The sequence below is a fragment of the Bactrocera dorsalis genome, chromosome 4 (genome assembly GCF_023373825.1).
Source record: "Bactrocera dorsalis isolate Fly_Bdor chromosome 4, ASM2337382v1, whole genome shotgun sequence".
NCBI classification, from domain to species: domain Eukaryota; kingdom Metazoa; phylum Arthropoda; class Insecta; order Diptera; family Tephritidae; genus Bactrocera; species Bactrocera dorsalis.
In genome coordinates, this window is record NC_064306.1 from 31995449 (window position 1) to 32009175 (window position 13727).

At 32.1% G+C, this 13727-nt stretch overlaps 1 protein-coding gene across 7 annotated transcripts in view; it reads left to right on the plus strand.

Moving 5' to 3' along the window:
* Positions 1-13727, plus strand: part of LOC105224085 (cAMP-specific 3',5'-cyclic phosphodiesterase) — a 686633-nt gene that overhangs the window by 351480 nt on the left and 321426 nt on the right. Inside the window, exon 2 of one of the 7 annotated variants that reach the window (XM_049456790.1) lies at positions 1243-1499. The exons of 5 other annotated variants lie outside the window; for them this stretch is intronic. The gene's annotated coding sequence lies outside the window, so the exon portion shown is untranslated. Of the gene's footprint in view, positions 1-1233; positions 1500-13727 lie in introns of all 7 variants that reach the window. One more of the 7 variants, XM_049456789.1, reaches the window with a different exon arrangement.

Here is a 13727-nt window from a genome sequence, read left to right on the forward strand (position 1 = left end):
TAAAAATCCTAAATGCTTAAAAATTAGGTTTGAAATAATGAGCATAAAAATTAAACTTGTCAATATTTTCCGATAATGTGTTTTTGAAAATAAAAAAACAAAACAAAATTATTTTCGAAAACTTTTTTGAATTTTCAAAATCTAAAAATCATAAAATATTAAATAAAGAAGAAATTTGGAAAAATCTTAAAAACATATAATATTGATTTAAAAATTGTAAATATAAAAAATTAAGTTTTCCAATAATTTTGCGTTTTTGAACTTTAAAAAAAAATTAATGTGGAAAAATTGAAATAAAAAACAGTATTAAAGTATGGAAAAACTTTAGAAATCTATAAATCATATAAAATGAATTTAAAAATAATAAAAATCAAAAATCAAATTCTTTAATAATTTCAAATATTGCTTTTTTTTGAAAATAGAAAAAGAACAAAATCTTGAGGTCATAAAAAATTTATTTAAAAATAATATGAAACAAACCTACTTTGAAAGAATGTTTAAGATCGTAAAAAAAATTAAATAAAACAAGTTTGGAAAAATTTTAAAAATCTTCAAATCATAAAATATCAACTTAAAAATAATAAAAATAATAAATTTTCTGTAATTTCAGAATCTGTTTTCTTGAAAATTAAAAAAAATTATTACCGCTAAGCATAATTAGTGTATAACCATAAAATTGTGTCTAAAACCTCAAATAAATTTATAAAAATTGCATAAAATATTATTCTACAAGGATACTTAGTTCAGTTATCAATAAACAAGCGAAAAATTAAGAATAGAGATAAAGGAAATAAAAATAAAAAAGTACAAGTAAAAATAAATACCAAAAATCAATAAAACAGAATAATAGATAATTGAAAAATATTAAAAATAAATTAAAAATGGAAGTATGATTTATAAGTGAAGTGATTGAATAAAAATTTTGCAGTTCCAAAAAAAAAAAATATAAATAAAAAACCAAAACCAAAACCAAAACCGTACATACAAAACAATTGAAAAATATTATAAAAAAAAATTTAAAGAGGGTTATAAGTAAAGCAAGTGTTGAAAAAATATTTAAAAAATACATAAATTGAAAAAAGAGTGCCGTTGAAACAAAATTTTAGTATTGCTGAAAATATTAAAAATTATTTACCTTAAATAATAAGTAAATAAATTAAACTAAATTATATATAAAATTATTATTAAATTGTTTTAAAGTTGAATTAAAAAATATGTTAAAAATTTCTATAGTGCTCACAGTGCAACTTAATTAGTTCCTAAAGCTGATACAAAAGTGAAAGTTTGAAAAAATATAAATTTTTATACAATTTAAAAGTGATTTTAACGAGTTTGTATAAATAAATGGTCAGATGATAATATCATAAGTGGAAGAAGCTGAAACAGTCAAACCAAAACCAAAGAGAAACATTTTATGCAGTACGTAAACCTGAGGCTAACTGTTTATATGGCCGAGTCACCAATGTAATCAAGATATACATAAATTGAGTGCTGAAAAGGTAAGCAAGACATTTTATGAACAAAACAACTTTATTAAAATTAAAAAAAAAAATTATTACAAAAACGCGATGAGAAGTTTTTTGCCGCTGCTTGCAAACAGGACAATTTTATATTGAAAATTACTTAATGAAAATCACAGAAAAAGGGTTATTTTCCATTTCTTTAAAGGGCACTCAAAATTCAAAAGAAGAAAATAAAGAAGAAAAATTATTCAGTATAATATTTTCAGTGAAAAATCGCTCAGAAATATAATTTCACATACATATATTATTAATTCTTCCACTTAAGTGCAAAAGCAAATAAAACTAGCTAATATTTGAAAGTTCCACTAAAAGTTTTAACTAGCTGGGAAGCAAATTTTTCCTTTTCAGTATAATAATTTTAGTCGTAAATTTTCCATTAGCATCTTTATTCCATCTCCTTATATACATACGTACATAATGGCACGACATTCACGACAGGCAGTCAGACAGTCCATTGCAAGCGCTGACAGCACGTACTGTGAGTGTTTTAAAAAAGTGAAATGCACACAACAAGCATATATACGTAGATATTTTCACATTTTTCCTTCAAAATTTAATGAATTAGCAAAGCAATTTGAGTCACTCATACGCCAGCGCGCACCTCACTTGGCACATTTTCAAATTCGTTGGTCGCGAGTGCTGCTGTGTCACTGGCAGTGTGCATATGTGCGCATTTCACTATAATTGAACACAGCCATTAATAATTTATGCGGAAATTTCGGAGAATGGCATCCATACATACACAGGTGCAAACATATAAAATTCATTTGATGAAAAGTAATTAATGCATATTTCTGGTCATAAATTTGAATTTCGTTTTGAGCGGTTTATATTGGCAAAAATATTTTGCCGTTTTATGGTAATGTGCAGTCCACTTTATATTCAAATCATCAAAAGTTTTGAAAGTGAAAACTTAGCATGCTTTTAGGAGGTTAAATTTTTTTAAGATCTTCTTGCAGTGAAAGCTTTAAGATATTTGTACGAAACTTAGCACAGATTATTAACTAAGTCAACGAAATAATCCCCAAAAAAATTGCTGAGATCGGTTGACTATAGTCTATAGCTGTCATACAAAGTGAATGATCAATATTAAGTTGGAGTATTTTTTTTTATTTCGGAAGATATCTTTAATAATTTTAGCACAAATTATTGCTCAAAACAAGGCATCAATCCTTCAATAAATTGTTCGTATAGGATCACTATAACATCTAGCTGCCATACAAATTGACCAAACTCAATCAAGTTCTGCTATAGAAAACTATGTTATTTGTGAAGGGTATTATAGTTTTGGTTGAGGCGAAGTAAGCAGTTTTTTGTGGTTTTATATTTGTCTTAATATTTATTGTTCATTTTTCTTTAAACGATTTTGCTAAACTTGTGTCCTCTTTTAACTAGCTTTATAACAGCTTAAAGGAACTCTCTTACATTTAGAAATGATTTTATATCAAATTCCTTTTATTTATGATTTATTTTCACCCGCCTCCCTTTATTAAAACCTTCTGGTTTCCAATTTCCATTTACCTACTAAATACTCCAATTTAAGGCCACTTTAAAGTCAACTCGTTGCCTAGAAAGCCTTAGCTTTTTAGCCAGCTCCATTGCCCACACTGATTGGAGATTATTTCGAGCGACTTGCTGGCTTGCGTTGATGAATTATTGCCACTTCAGTGAACACAATGATTCGTTTGACTAAACCGATCGATATTTCACATAATACACCTAGCAACACACACACACACATACACTTGAGCTATAATAGGCTTTGACAGGCAGACGGCTGATTTAAACAGCAAGAGAATGTGGCAAGAATTCCTACATAAAGTAAAAAAAAAAATTTTGTAGACTGTGAGAACTGAAGAATTTTGAGTTCAAAGCTTGAGAAATGCACATAACTGTTTACATGCGTGTATGCTGGTAGGTTTAACTATCGAGCGCACATTTTAATTAGAACTTTTTAAAAGCAAAACTTCGCTGAGAGAAATCTGTCGAAATTTGTTTTAATGACAATTAGTTTAAGACATTTATCGAGTTTCAAAATGCGCCTGATGTCTTTTATGCTGGTGTTGCTTGTCAAATTAGCAGCTTTAATGATACCCTTGTACTTTTCACTTCAGTCACACATTAATACATCGACAACGCCCAGAGAGCGAGCACATTTAATTTGTCCTCCCGAAAGCAGCACTCGATAACACGCAGCAAATTGATATTTAAAAGTTTTATTGCTGTATTGTTGTCGTCTTTTTTCATGCTGCTGGCGCACACGCCCACCCGCCCGCTTCAGTCATGCGGAAAGTGAAAGTTCACCTGCAGATACCTGTGCGTTCGGCAAGTTGAAGCAATTAAGTGCGCAACACAAAAGCTCATTGCAAACGCTCGCTGTCTGACATGTTTACTATCATGTGTTTTGTTTTTGCTTTTACTTTTGTTGTTGTTTTGGTTGCTGTTGCTGCTGCTTTTGCGAGTAATATGAGTTCGAACTTGCAAGCTGTCGCTGACACTGACACGATGCTTACTGCTGGTTGCCCGCAAGTGCTTGTTGTTGTTGCTTTTTGTTTTTGCATTGCTCATATAGCTTTTGTTGTTGTATTGCTGTGTCAGGATTTGTTGTCCTGTCCTTGTTAAGCTTTGCATTCGATAAGTCACTAGACAAGTAACATTTTCAAATTGTGTTTGCGAAGTGCTGTGCTGACCTGTTTAAAGTAGGTAATTTGTTGCTGTTGTTGTTAAAATTTAGTGATGCCTAAACATGAAAGTCACTGACATATTGGTGTACTTGATGAAAGCAAAGCAGAAGTTGCAGTCCTGTATTGCCTTGTATATTATTTTTCTGTTAATTAGCAACCCTGTCGCGAATATTTTGTAGTATGAAGTTATTTCCCCAGCTTCTAGTTAATTTTTACATAACTTGACAACTCTGAAATAACTTTCAAAATATCAATATACATACATATGTATATATTTTAAAAAATCTTAAGACTTTATTTATTTTGAAACTAAATATATTTTTGAGCAGCAGTTTAACAAAAAAAACCCGACATTAGGAGTTCAAAATTTTTCATGGTGGTGGTGGTCTGTTGCTGTAATACTGCCACAATGTCGTCCCCGTAGTCTATTAAGTACGATTCGTTTGGCATTTGGAGTTTTAGTATAGCGTCGTGGCCGATGTTCCACAAGTTTGGGTCTGGAACGTATCCTTGTGTTGCTATTGATGTGACTGCTTTCTATCGCTCCAAATTTTGTTTGGTATAGCAGATTCCCTCTGGTACTAAGGGTTCCATACTACAGCTCTGAAGTAGCCGGGGATTTTTTTTTTCGATGATATCCATCCAGCTAGCGCTGTTTAAGGCGTTTCGGACATCTAAAGTTGCCAGCAACACTACTCTTTTGTATTTATGTCATCTATGCTGCGCGGCTTCTACACTTTCAATAACGAATTTTATAGCTCCTAGAGTTGATCTGCCGGGTCTGAAGCCGTGTTATCTATGGAGAGTTCTCCAACTTCGTTTATAGCCACTTCGAGTATTGTTTTAAAACGGCCGGCTTTGGAACTAGCTTCCCGCTGATACCATTTTTAAAGCATGTTTTTTTGGAGGTATGCCTCATCACAAAGGCGTTCCCTTTTGCACCATCCTAACTATTAGCGCCAATTGATTCCGTAAGAATTTAATGCAATTTCTTTGCTCAACAATTTTCGACATCGCAAAAAACGAAAAACTCGAGCTTTACAGCTTGTACAAAAATAACACTTATGCAAACGGTGCCTGCAAAGATTTTTTTTGACGGGATTTTGACATAATGGGACTGACAGTACCTGGCGCCGTGATTTTAATTCACATGTATTCTTATTTGGTGGGGCACAGTAGTCATATGCATATACATATATTTTATTTTTAAACTTGCATAAATTTGTAGCATATCCACATATGACTTGTTGGCAAAATTAAACCGACCTAAAGCATGATGCACCAATTTTTCAAATTTTTTTTTTATTTTTTTTCTACATAGTCTCCTTGTAACTCCACACATTTCTATGTTGTTCTTTGCACCTATCTTTGCACCCTTTAGTACGTCAGGGTACATTTATATTTAAAAAAATTAGCGAAAATTCAATTTAAAATTGCCTCCTCATTTTAATTCGAATATTAATCTCTGGCCGCCGATTCCGGTTCAATTTAAGTTGAGCTATAACAAAGATAAAAGTCGCTTGGTGCAGTAAATCGTGAATAAGGTGGATGGTCCATTTAAATTCATTATTTTTCGAAATTTGTTTTGATTATAGTTAAATAATAGGTGTTTAAATGGTTATTTATCTTGGTGGAAAGACTTTCATCACTTTTTGCACAGTTCATATTTTCGAAATTTCTTCTTTAACAGAGTTATAATATTTAAAGTATTCCTGCTATAGTTTGTTTAATTCCTAATTTTCAAGATAGTCGATAAAATAATTCCATGGCTGTCCCTTAAAAACACTCGCCATCACTTTCCCAGCCGAATACACAGCTTTAGGTTTTTTTGGGCTGTTCCCCATTTTCAATCCAGAGATTGGATTTTTGTTTCGAGCGTAAGAAATAACTGATAGACTCAAGTTTCAAAACTATACTTCTATTTTTAATCCTCGGCGCAAAAACTCGGTCTTAATTACTTCTAAATAGCCAAAAAGCGCTGGAAAAAATGTTAATAATATGCGCGCTACGTTTTTATCTTTTAAGCAAACGCGGCACCCAATTTTAGGATTTCTACATTACAAAAATCAATTTATTTTATATGTGACAAAGGAGGATCCTATCCAACTTTGATATCTTGCTTTCATCACTTTCCCTAGATTTTATCCGTAGAACAGGTCGATTCGTACGCTATAATACTATCTTACTACCGAAAATTTAACCAGATTGTAATGCGGATATTGTCAAACTCGTCTTGGCACTCATATGCGACCACGTTTTCGCTTACCAACACAAAATTTTCCAATCTTCAACCATGTGAGAGTCACCTAATCCGACTCATCTTTGATTAGAAAAAAGCCGATATTGCCTACCGAAGATAGACTCACATAAAAAAAACATATCCGATAATTGCGCATGAATAAATGTCAAAATTTTGGACACTTGAGAGCGCAAAATTTTCTACAATATTCAGAAGTAAAAACTACTTTATTATTATTATTTACTTCACGTTGAGGTCGGTTATTTATCGACATCCCAAATATTTCAAATAATTACTCTTAATACTCTTACAACCCATGCCATTTCTTGAAAGAGCTCTCATATATTTGTTTAAACTGCTTGCCTTGCACATTGCAGCAATTATTTGGTGAAATCATTTGAAATAGCTGCAATTACTAGTTGCATCAGAAGACTTCAGCATTAATCAAAATATTAATTAATTAACTTGATTCATCCACTAATGAAATATATTACCTTTGACGTTAAAACTCAAAGCACAAAATTACAAAAGACCGCTAGTAATTATAAAACAGTTAGTGGTGAATATATACGACGGCACACGCCTCTCTCTGTCTCATATATACTTGTATATACAAATTTATGTATTTTCTATACCATCCAAGCATACAGATTTTCCTATAATAGAAATACATATGTGTGTGCTTCTCATTCGACTGCGTCTACCAACAAATCTACAAAATGTTACATAATATTCAATTTATATCATAATACTCTTCTTTGTGATAAAATATTGATTGCTAATACCAGCACAACGCTAGTGCCACTACTACTGCAACTAACAGTATAGTGCCACCAAGTGACCAACTGTTTTGCAGCACTGCTACTAGACTCTTCGCTGCTCTTTTGTTGCAACTCTGCTCGCTGCTCGCAGCAATTTCTATGTAAATATTTGTTGCTTTGTTGTTAGCGCTCATTTGTGGCATAACGGTATTACACTGGCATTTCTATTGACAAGTCTGATTATGATTTGCAAACGGTTGTCCAGTCAGCGTTATATATGTATGTATGTATATGTGCGTTTTGATGTGTATTGCTTATAGAGCTAGACAATCTCTGGCTTTCAACTTGGACTTGTCATGCTGTACAGCGGATTTTGTGGTTTTACTGCCTTTAGTGCTGAGCGATGTTGTGGCATTTATGTACTTTGTTGTATTTATGTGTGAGTTTTTGTGTTATGTAAACACTATCTGTAGTATATATAGAACAAAGCGCATGTTGTAAGAGTTGTCTACTTAGCTTGTCAAAGCTTGAAAGAAGTAATGTTTTTATATCAAAATATTTTTTGGTTAATTGTAAGTGTTGAATATTACTTTTTAATAAAATTAAAAGTGCTCAAAAAACTGTTTATACTCGTGTTTGCTGATTTGGCTGTAATTTTTGCCAAATATCCTGCTCGTAATATTTTCATAAAAAACTGATAAATAAATTTTTGTTTGTTATAAGTTCCTCGTGAAATAATCGTCTAATTACGATACTGCTCTTAAAAATATTTTGTTTATTATAAAATTCACAATTTAGGTAAAATATGCAACGCTTAGCGCAACGACTTTTTGCCCCATTCCCACAACAGTCGGGTCTACGTAACCGGAACGGCAATGGATTTTTATCCGGCAAAGAAGTGCCATCTACAACAGCAACTATAACGATTTGTTGCCTTTTTGAAGTTAATATCATAACACCACTCTCTTGAAACCCCTGTATGTACTAGAAAAGCTCTAGGACAGTCCATTAAGGCGATTTTTTCTGCGTTATACTAGGTCCAAACTATAAGGTGAATGTATAAAATCACCATAAGCAAGATTGCTGAACTTATGCTAAGACACTATCGTTGTGTATGGCCTGATATTGTCCTGATGAAACATAAATCCTTCAATATTAAGAAAAGCTGGCCGCTTCTGTCTAATTGCTTCATTTATACCGATCAATTGTTGATAGTGCAGATACGAAGTAAGAGCTTGCTTGCAAGGGAGCAACTGATAATATATGTATGATATCTTGCTAAAGGGAGCATGCAAGACAAATTTTTAAATTAGTTGAAAAATAAGTTTTCGGATGTCCCTTGTTAGTAAATACAAAAACCCTAAGTGAAATGTTCAACATTGTTCACTGATAATATTTATCAGATTTTTAAATATGTTTTTACACTAAGATAGGAAAGAACTTTTTGTTAGATTTTGACGGCTATTAGCTTGAAAGGGTTAAGTCTTTGGAACATATTTTATGATAATGAACCTTTATAACGGCTGTTTCATACCAAAACTAGAGGACCCGCTTACGTTTTACTGTCGCTGATACATTATTGGATACTGCGATGGTAGGGCCATCTATCGGTCAAACATTCCAAAATTAGCAATTGATTTAAAATGAAAAAATAATTTAAAAAACATTTTCCAGTGGACCAAATTGTAAATCTAAACCATTCTCCAAACCAAAATCGGTCCATCCGTTTAGGAGCAGTTCAAATGCAAACACACGGTCAGAAGATTTATATATATAAAGATGTATGTAAAAAATAATTTTGAATCCTTAGTTATGTTTACATTTCCAGTTTCTTTACACTTCGGGTATTATAGTTAGGAACAACCAAAAATTTAGTCCATTTTATTCTTACTATAAATTGTTTATACAATTTTTATAATTTACAACTGAGTCCATAGAAGTTTTGCTAAATATATTGGTTATTATATCTACTCGTAAAGTAATGGGTTCATGACATTATTGTGTTTTGTGACCTAGCCTTGAATCTCAGTTCCAAGAAAAAGCAATTTCAAAGTCGGTTATCAGAGGTTTGCTGCTTTTTATTAAACTTTCAAACTGCCTAAAGAGAACTTTTGTTATGTTTTCTTTCCATGAAGCTTGAACACTTAAGTCTACATGTACAATTTTTGTTGTCATAACAGTACAACCACATAATTCCGCATAAAATTGAAAAAAAAAACTCACGAAGCAAATTATATTTTGTACAATTATGTCTTCAAAATCTGTGTAGTGCGCAAATTTTAATTAATAACGCGGCCAATAAATAAACACTTCATTACTTTTTCAAGTAAAGCAACAGTTTATATTTCATTTTAATGTTTAACTCTTTCATAAATATCCAAAGGAAATTTTTTGAACTCCAAAGAGCATATTTCATGTTATTTCGCCGTTCAAAGTTTGCAAAAGGCGCGCAATCAATTTTAGTTAAAGGCATTTCTGCTACACTGCTACTGCAATGGCTAGAGGCTAGAGCGCTACTCACATGCCAGAAACAGACACACAGGTTTGTATATGTGTATCTATATATGTATGTCTATATATTGGCTATTATACACAAATTGTGTTATTTGAGAACTTTAGCGCCGCTGGCACAAGCTATACATTTGTGGAAATAGCAACACAAACACAAACATACGAACACTGCATAGAGAGCATTTGCAGTAAGATGGGGGCTCAGCACCATGTTATGCAATCCCAAAGGCTTTAGACAAGGGATTGAATAGAACAGTAACAAGCGAGCATATGCTTGTTAAGTAAGATTTGTGGGTGGTTGGTGTGTGTCTAAAGGGAGCATGCAGGCTAGCTATCTTACATTCAGCGAATTAAAAATTTTGCACAAAAATCTGTAGCGTTGCTATGCTGCCGTGTGTGCTTAAGGCCACTCTTCATAAAAGTAATAAATCTTGGCGAACTTTCGGTCTGCCAGCATTATCATTTTTCAGCGTTTGTCTTGATTTGCGACTACCAATGAAGGGTTTAAGGCTTCAGTTATGTAATCCTAATGGATTTTTACTGGAAATTTTTTGTATGTCAAAGCAGATTAGAAGCTCTGAGCTTGTCTGCTTGATAAAAAAATATTATTATTAGACTTTTTAGTATAAGTATGTAACTTGAAGCTGATGGCTGTAAAATACCAATAATGTGCTCTATGTGCTCACCTATCGTCAGCTGCCACTTTGGGAAGGTAACACGAAAATGGAGACAGAGAGAGAGAGAAAAAAGAGGAAGAGATTTAAATATGACTTATTTTAAGCCTCAAATAAGCTTAGTTTCTGAACTAGTTATGACTTTTCATACCACAAATTCTAATTTGAATTTAGAGTAGTTGGACGTTGATTTTCATTTGGTTGCAATAAAAAGCTGAAATTGAAATGTTTGCAAAACTTTGTAACGAACTTTGAGGTAGTGAAATCATTGTGAAAGTTCACTGACAATATTAGAGCCTTGATTATTATAGAAAAAAACTTTTAAACGTATTTAAAAATATTTTTTTAATTGCCTCAAAAATTGGTTCCATTTGAATCAATACAAAAAGCCAACGCTGAAGGGGTTTCGTGGGTTTCCTCGGGTAAAAATCAGCCTTATTCAACAATTTTTTTCTTATATAAAAAATAAAATATTTTATTAGAATTTTCTATTCTTACAAACACTTTTGAAAAAAACAAATTTGAAATTTTTGGAAAAAATAATTTAAACTCCGCCATTCTAACGCCATTTCTGGTGACCCTTTGGAGAAAAGATGCGCCCGCGTTGGCAAGATAACTCCTTAAAGATTATCTAAAGTGAAGAAATACGTGTTTTATTTAAAGCCTTAACTTAAAACTTGGACGAAGGAAGAAAAACAAACTGAAAATCGAATTTTTGGCAGACTCTTTTACAAAAAATTTAAAATTTTTTATAAAATTTGCGACATTTTTTTTCAAATAATTTTAATCACAAAAAATCATTCGTTCAAGTCTTTAAGAATTGTATCCCAAAGACCAAAATTCATGAAGATTGGTTGAGCAGTTTTGGAAAAATCTTGCCAAGAGTTTTCAAAAATACAGTTTCGAAGAAAACGCGTTTAAAGACGACGCACTTAGTCTAGCTAACCTCGAGCGCACTGGTTCTCAAGGCTATATCTCCGAAACTACTACTTGGATCAAATTGAAAATTTAGGACAATATTTTACAGATATTGTAGAATTTAATGAGATAATAATAAAGATAGATTTTTTGAAAAACGTAAACCCACATAGTCCCATAATATACTACTCCATACATTTGCGACAAATAATACGATAGAATTACGTAGGGTGCTCAGTCACATTGGCAAATATTTCTTTGTCGAAAAAATGCAGGCCGTTCGGTATGTGTTTAGCTTTGGCATACCCAAAACTTTAATCAAAGTGTATTGAGTCCATTCGTAAAAGAAGTTGATATCCTTTGCTAACTCTTTGATGCCAACATGATGATTTGAAAAAATATTTCTTTAATTTTTTCGATATTATCGTCATTAATAGAGGTGAATGGACGACTCGAATGAAGCAAACTTTCGATGAATCGGTTTGCGCGCGCTCCTTAAATAGATCCCATAAAGACCATACATCAAATTATATGTATATACTCTAAAATAGTATAGAAATAATTACTTCATATTAAAATTTTATCAACTAAAATATTGTTTTTAATTAGCAAATCATTTTAGTCCGCCCATTTCACCTTTTCAGTGTTTACTCCCATTCATTTAGTATTACCGCACAATCATTTGTATTATATCGTAAACAGCTCAAAAAAACTACTTCGTGTTAGCTATATCAATTAGGCTGACATTCTATTGGGCCATTACTTATTTATGCATTAACATTTGTTTAACACTTTAAGCGCGTGTCATGCGAGAGCATGCTTCCGACATTTCGAGGCATGCCGAATGGTCATTAGCATGTCATTATTATCAATATTATTAATTGTTTGTTCTTCGGTTATGGTTTTTGCTCCCTCACTGGTGGCAGTGAACTTTTTCAATTTCGACAAAAAAAAAGAATTGGAAGTAATATAGACATTTTATAGATCTATATGAAATAAATAATAAATGCATTCGAATGATTGGTTTTGGCATAAAATTAAATTAGCAAAACATATATTTTTGTTTTGTTTTAGGCCTCATATCACATAAGCAAATGGATAGGTTGTCATTTATATTATTATTGAGCCCTTCTTATACTAAAAAAAATGCGATTTTCATTATAAGCGATTCCAGCTCTCTACCAAGTGTAGACATTCGATTCAAGATCCAATATCTAATTATACTATAACACTACATACACATTTTATTTGGACAGCTAACTTGTTCCAGTGATATATTTATTCTCAACAAACTTGACGTCAACGAATTTATTCTCTTATTTCAAAGCCATGCTGTGTTATTACCGAAGCTGTCTGAAAGGTAGACAGAGATGAATTTTCGAGACTTACAACAATACCTGAAAGAATCACAGAGGCTTTTGCAGATTACTGAACTATCATTAGAACATATAGTACAGCTCATTTCTTCGTGAAAACATTATTTCAAGGTACTGTCTGTGTTAAGTGAAGGTCACTGGTTCTTTGCTACATTATTTTTGGTATTAGTCAGATGTTTGAAAGAAATTTGCTTAACTTTTCCATTGCCAGCTACTGATGGTCATTATCTCGAAAAGAGCAGTTTGTTCAGTGATTATTTTTTATAGCCAAAATTGCTCCGATTTTAATTAAAAATATTTTGTATGATAGAATATTCAATCCAGATGGATATAGGTCCACCAAAGTATATAAGCTGATTATTTCAGAGAGGAGTAGTTGCTTTTACCAAGCAGAATAGATAAATATTTCCTTCTGAAAAAAAGTTCATCAAAATTGTTTATTGAGATCAAACCACAGCACTGTCCAATCCATCAAATTCTCAGTCTCTTCCCCTTGACACATCCATAAGAAACTGACCAACCAATTCGTCTTTGTTTTCAATAGAATATATGCGAACATGTTACATGTGTTCGTTATCACGTGAACAGCTGATAAATGAAAGACGACGTCAATCTTCTGGGCCACAATGTTGACTAATAATTATTATTGCTCAATAAAAATCACAATTTGTTAAGCCATCTTAAGGTAACCAAGCAAATGATAACGCATTACACACATACATATAGTGCATATACATACATAGATACATAAAAATGTCGATGAAATAATTTAGCATTTCATTATCGCGCGATTGGAACTTGATAAGTAAACCAAACACGCAAGTGGTCATAAATAAAGGTGCTCAGTAATGTGAACGTAGCCTCGGCATATACAGGTTAAATGAGAGAAAAATAATAACGGTGTAGTAAAGGCAGAGAAAGAAGAACATTTTGTCATATATGAGGTCTAACATAAATACATTTGTACATATAGACCTGCTCGCGTATATAGAAAAAACATTTATTAGCGCTGCCAACAGCACAGCAGGGCGTATACGTCAC